This window comes from Neofelis nebulosa, chromosome 15, assembly GCF_028018385.1.
Source record: "Neofelis nebulosa isolate mNeoNeb1 chromosome 15, mNeoNeb1.pri, whole genome shotgun sequence".
NCBI lineage: Eukaryota > Metazoa > Chordata > Mammalia > Carnivora > Felidae > Neofelis > Neofelis nebulosa.
In genome coordinates this window covers 30,357,216-30,363,389 of record NC_080796.1, presented here as the reverse complement: position 1 = coordinate 30,363,389, position 6,174 = coordinate 30,357,216, and positions in this window count along the sequence as shown.

The window sequence follows — 6,174 nt, the reverse complement described above, 5'->3', positions numbered from 1 at the left end:
AATTTTTAAAAAATCTCCTTTTTATTCATTTCCAGTTTTCCTGCATTGTTATCAAGATGAGGTCAATATGACATGGTGTGTTGCAAAGTAAATTTTTACTGCTAATAAAATATTTAAACTTGTGATTGATGTATATATGAATTAGAGTCCATCTGATATATCAATACTAATATCTTTCTCATTCATTGGTGTTATACTTCTTTTTTTTCTAGTTTTATTGAGGTATAATTGACATATAGTAGTGTATAAGTTTAAGGCATAGTAAGTTGACTTGCATACATTGTGAAATAATTACCACAATAACTTTAGTTAACATCCATCATTACAGATGCAAAAATATATATATATATATATATATTACAGTACATATATATGTATATATATACAGTATATACATATATATACATATATATACATATACATATATATATATGTATATATATTTGGGTTTTCCAAAATATATATATATATATTTTTTTTTTTTTTTTTTTTTTGCTTTTTCCCCTGTTATGAGAAGGCCTAGGGGGCATTACAATTCTTTAGGGTGGGACAGACAGGTAGAAGCTATGTGGAACCACATCTTTATTGTTTATTTTTTTAAAGTTTATTTATTTATTTATTTTGAGAGAGACAGCACAAGTTTGGGGGGGCGGGCAGACAGAGAGGGAAAGAGAGAGAATCCCTAGCAGGTTCCTCACTGCCAGCACAGAGTCCAATGCAGGGCTTGAACCCGCGAAGCCGGGAGATCATGACCTGAGCCAAAACCAAGAGTCGGAGGCTTAACCAACTGAGCCACTTCAGGCGCCCCAACCACATCTTTACATTGGAAGTCTGGTCATTCTAGGGTTCTTGTTCTTGAATTTCCAGAAGGACTCTGTTTCTCACAATGTTTTAGAGAGTCTTGCAGTAATTCTCCCTGGTTCCTCTGACTCAAGCTAGTATAATTAAGCCTCTATTCCTTACAATCAATAAAGCCTAACTGAAACACCATGCACATGCTGGACGAAGGCACTAGTTCACATCAGATCAGTAGCCGGAGGAGGAAGATGTGAAACTCGAACACAGATCTCTAAGGGAGTGTGGTGGCCTTGGAAAGTGGCTGGGTTTTCCAGTTATGAAGTAGTTCACTGTTAGTTAGGTTGGGCCCTCTGTGCAACAGTCCCCCTAAGCAGCTGGTTCTGAGCACTGCAGTGGGATCTAACTCTGAGCATTGCTGTTGGTTCACTTCCAGGAGGTTCTCTAGGGATCAGTTCACTCCTCCCTGGCTACAGTAGCTTCAGCTCTCCAGCATGGCTAACACTGAGACTTCACTGCCAACCCCTTTTCCTTGCTCCTTGAGTCTTTCTTTCACATTTCATGAATTAGAGATTGTCTTTCCTTTCTTTCAAATGAGTCTCACTTTGTTTACAGAAAGTGTCTAACAAATATATTTTTTTAGATTTTCTAGAATGTGGTGGCACTTTGAGTGTCTCCAATAGTTACGGGTTTGCTCTTGTTTTTAAAATTCCTTTGGAGGAGCATGAAGGGCTTTACTAAAGCCCTTGTGCTCCAATTACCATCATGAGCCGAAAATTACATTTTCCAGTTTAATTCTTCTTTTTCTCATTTAAAACGAAAAAGTCCTAATTTTTACATGATACTTCTTTATTGAATCCTCCCAAGTAATCACGGAAAAAAAATACAATGAAAGCAGATCAGCTGGGAGAAATACCAGGATATCTTTAATAGCTGTAAAGCATTATTCAACATATGTTTGTATACTGTCAGAATAATAGGCATCAGATTCTTCGATATTTTGGTCTATTCTTTTCTCCATTCTTCTCTCTTATAGTCAGTTCACATCAGGATACCTACTGGGTGATATCAGCAACGAATAACTAGTCAAATAGGGGTGCCTGGGTAGCTCAGTTGGTTAAGTATCCGACTTCGGCTCAGATCATGACCTCACTGTTCATGAGTATGAGTCCCCCGTGGGGCTCTGTGCTGACAGCTCAGAGCCTGGAGCCTGCTTCAGATTCTGTGTCTCCCTCTCCCTCTGCCCTGCCCCCACTCGTGCTCTGTCTCTCAAAAATAATATATAAAAATGTTTAAAAAATTTTTAAATAACTCAGTCAATAAACACTTGTTCAGCGCCACAATTTACAAAGTTTTAAGCAGGGGGTTATAGGAAATGTGAAGAGTAACCAAGTGCTGGATGTTTCAGCTGCCATCACAGAATTACAAGCAAACTTCAACAGAGCTCATGAAAAAGTGTTCCGCGTGATTAGTCATTAGGGAAATGCAAACCCAAACTACCCCTTGGCACCCGCTAGGAAAGCTACAACAAAACAGACCTGTAATAACAAGTGTCTGCGAAGATGTGAAAAAAATGGAAACCCTCCTATTCTTTGAGGTGATAAAAATGTTTCAGAATGAGATGGTGGTGATGGTGATACGGTCATGTGATTATACGAAAAACAACCAAATTGTACAATTTACAAAATACGTATCTGTCATGTATTAGTCAGAGTTGGTTAAGTACTGTAACAAACAACCCAAATCTCAAAGGCTTGAAGAAAGCTCAAAACTTCAACAGGAGGTGGGGGAGGAAGAGCTCAATTCTGACAACAGAGATTTTGGAAAGCTTCTCAGAACAAATGACGTTTAGGGCAGGCCATAAAGAACCAGAGATAACATAGTAACAGCCCTTCACGAAGCATCCACATCTGCTCTTTAAATGTGCCAAACGCCAGGCCTTTATTTTTAATTCTCTGTATAGACAGGATGGTCCCTTTGTTGCAAAGAAAGACCCTGAGGTTCAGAGAGGTCAAGATGGCTTGCCCACGGCCACAGAGCTGGTGAATGGCAGAGAAAGAGTAGGATCGGTTGACAGGCAAGCTCTTGCAATATGTAGAGGTCTGGGTAGTCTACACAGAGGGAACAACATGTGCAAGGGCCTAAGGACAGTAATAGTGGAATGTGGATAGGAACCAGCAAAGCAGCCAGGTAGCTGGGCCATGCCTCCAGTTAGCGACCGGAACTGAGACCTAATCTTCAAAGGTAGGCAGGGCCTAAATTATGGAAGTTTTTGTGTGCATGATGCAGAAATCTAGAAAGCAAGACCTCCTGTTCCCTCAGCTTATAATCCATTGGAGAGACAAGACCAACATGTGAAATAACAATACCATGAACACATTATAGGCTGGAAGTAGGATGATATTCTAAGCAGATACCAGTAAAAACTAGGTGACTTGAGTGTCTACGGATTCGTTTGGTACACCCACCGAGCCGGAGCTGTTGTGCGGCCTGGAAAAGGGGGCTCCATGCTAGAAAGCTACCTTACAATATCTGGGCAAGGCAGTGAAATGAGGAGAGGAAGCAGACAATCTGGGGGCTTCGCTGACCCCCTCCTGGTGTCTGAGATCCCTGCCAACCCCTTCATGCTTCTCTTTTATATGGTGCTGAGTCTCTCTCCTTGTTTATGGGTTCTTAACACTCCTTGCTTCAAGTGACTGTGTTCCTGGTTTCTATCTTCTATCTACCTAGCTTTGGAAAGTGGGATCAAAGAAAATACATACCCTAAGGAGAAACCCAGGGAAGAAATAAATAGATGTAAGTCAGGTCATAATTTTCAGATCTAGAAAAGCAAGTTACTCAGAGTAATTCACACATCACTGAGAGACCAATTAGAACCATTAGCAAGTTGTTAGCACTGACTGTAAACTACCTGCTCTGATGTAGCCCCAGCCTTTCAGAAGAGGCTGTGTGGTGTCATTGGAATTAACCATTATAAACATACCTGTTTATAAACAACCCTCAATCCACAACTGCTTGCTGGGTGCTTTACCTGTGTTTGCATTGTGGTCCCTCCCCAAAGGAAGTTTAAATACACACACACACACACACACACACACACACACACACACCTAGTCTCAAACCACTAGCTACTGATCTTGATGGTGGAGCTAACATAAAAGATGTGGAAGGTCCTCAATAGCATAAGGTTGTAAAAAAAATGCGAGGAAGACTATGGATACTACAAAAGTTCAGACTCAGAGGCTGGGACTACTCAGATAGGCCTCCCTTTAGGAGTTAGACTTGGAGCCTTGCCTTGAAGGATGAGTAAAATTGAAGCAAAAAAGTGGAGGAGATTGAAGAGAAAACCTATTTCTAACAGAGTGTGGGCTCTGGCATCTGACTAGTGGGAGCCAATCTTGGCTCTACCACTTGGCCTCGTATTCATCACTTTACCCCTCGGTGCTCCCATTTCCACATCTGCGTGGGAAAGATGAGAACAGTAGTGTCTATCGGATTGCATTGTCGGGGAAGATGAACTGAGTTCACATACATTATGAATTACATGATGCTATGTTAATACACAGCAATCAGTGCTAGCTGTTATTGAGCAGAGCAAATACAAAGAAAGCACATTTCAGAGTAGTACCTTTTAAAAACAAATCCCACGAAATGAATTTATGTAGATCAAGATAAGAAATTATAGGAGGTGGTATATATAGCATGCACTACTTTTTTTTTCAATCAATCTGCATTTTCCTTGGTTTCCTTTTGATAGTCAATAAGAAAGGAAACCTGTATTTTTAGTCAGCTTGGGCTGCTATAACAAAATACTACAGACTGGGTGACTTGAACACCAGAAATTTAGTCCTCACAGTTCTGGAAGCTGAAGTCTGAGATCAGGGTGCCAGCACGGTCAAGTTCTTGGTGATGGCCCTTTTCATGGCTCCCATTTCCAGATAGCTGTGTCCTGGGGGGCGGGGGGGAGTGCTGTGGGGGAGAGCTCTGAATTCTCTTCTTGTCAGGGCACCAATCTCATCATGAGGACCTCACCCTCATTATATCATCTCTCAAAGGTCTACCTCCTCCTAATAGCATCAACATTAGGGTTAGGGCTTCAACATAGGAATTTGGGGATTGCAAACATTCAATCTACTTAAAAGAAAAATAGGAAACCAAAAATTCAAACCTAACTTGTTATGAATGACCCTTTGGTGCCAAGAATTTAGAAGTTAAAACTTTAGGAATGAAAGAAAAGTAATTATAATAGCAATGAGTTTGAAGTTTAAAAATGAACTTTTCTGAGCAAAAAGGATATCCTTTTTCTTTCAAAATTATACTTAGAGTGTTTGAAGGTATGGAATTCAGAGATTCTGGTGAGGTGTAAGGGCAAAGAGGTGAGGGCTTTATTACTTGTGACCAGAGGGGGTAATCGTGTTTTTTATTGTTTTTATATAAGTATGTTTATAGTCATCTTAATAATTATGAATAGCTAGAGAGATGATCCTGTGATTAAATGTCTAGTAGATTTAGCTTGCACGGGCAAGCGCAATTTGCGTGGTTTGTGGAGCATCCCTACACCTAAGGAGCCTCTCCAGTTCCTCGGCGCCCCCTCCTGTCTGCTCCCCCACTTCCCACTGTTCTCTTCTCTTCTGCAGGTCTTGCCAAAGTCCAAGGTGTGTGTATGTGTGTGTGTGTGTGTGTGTGTGTGTGTGTGGTGGGAGTCTCCACTCCCATGTCTTCCGGATCTGTTGGGTGGTGGAGGAGGAGGTGGGGAGGGGTGTCCCTGGGATCCCAGGTGAAATGAAGAATGAGTTTTCTCATGAAAGCAATGTTTATCAAAGCAGTTAATTTCCACAAAAATTACAGCACCAAAGAGGGTTTACTGAAAAGCTAAAAGGAGCTTAATTCTCACGACCCCTCATTTACATGAACTCTTCCAAGGGGTTTTTGTACTTTTGCCTTCCTTATCCAGAAGATGGCTCCCCAAATTCAAAGTGCATCCAGCCCTATAAAACCTGGATGGTTTGTGGTCAACATTATTGTTTAATTACAGAATCCCTTCATGGACTTTTTGCAGACTATCCTGAGAAGCTCACTACCATTTACAATGTTACTTCCAAGGAGTAGTGTCTACTGAGAAACAAACACTTTCTTAACAACCTACAACCTTTTCTCTGCCTCAGGAAGTTGTCCAGGGACTTCATATATGGTTTCTGCTGAAATAATAATGAAATAAATGGAGAGAAAATGAGTATACTTAAAATAGTTATTGAGTGTTTCTCTCTGGGTGATAGGATTATGTGACTTTTATTTTCTTCATACTTGGCTGACTTTCCAAAATTTCTAAATTTTCTGCAATGAACACATATTACTTTGAATAATTTAAAATTTGCTTTA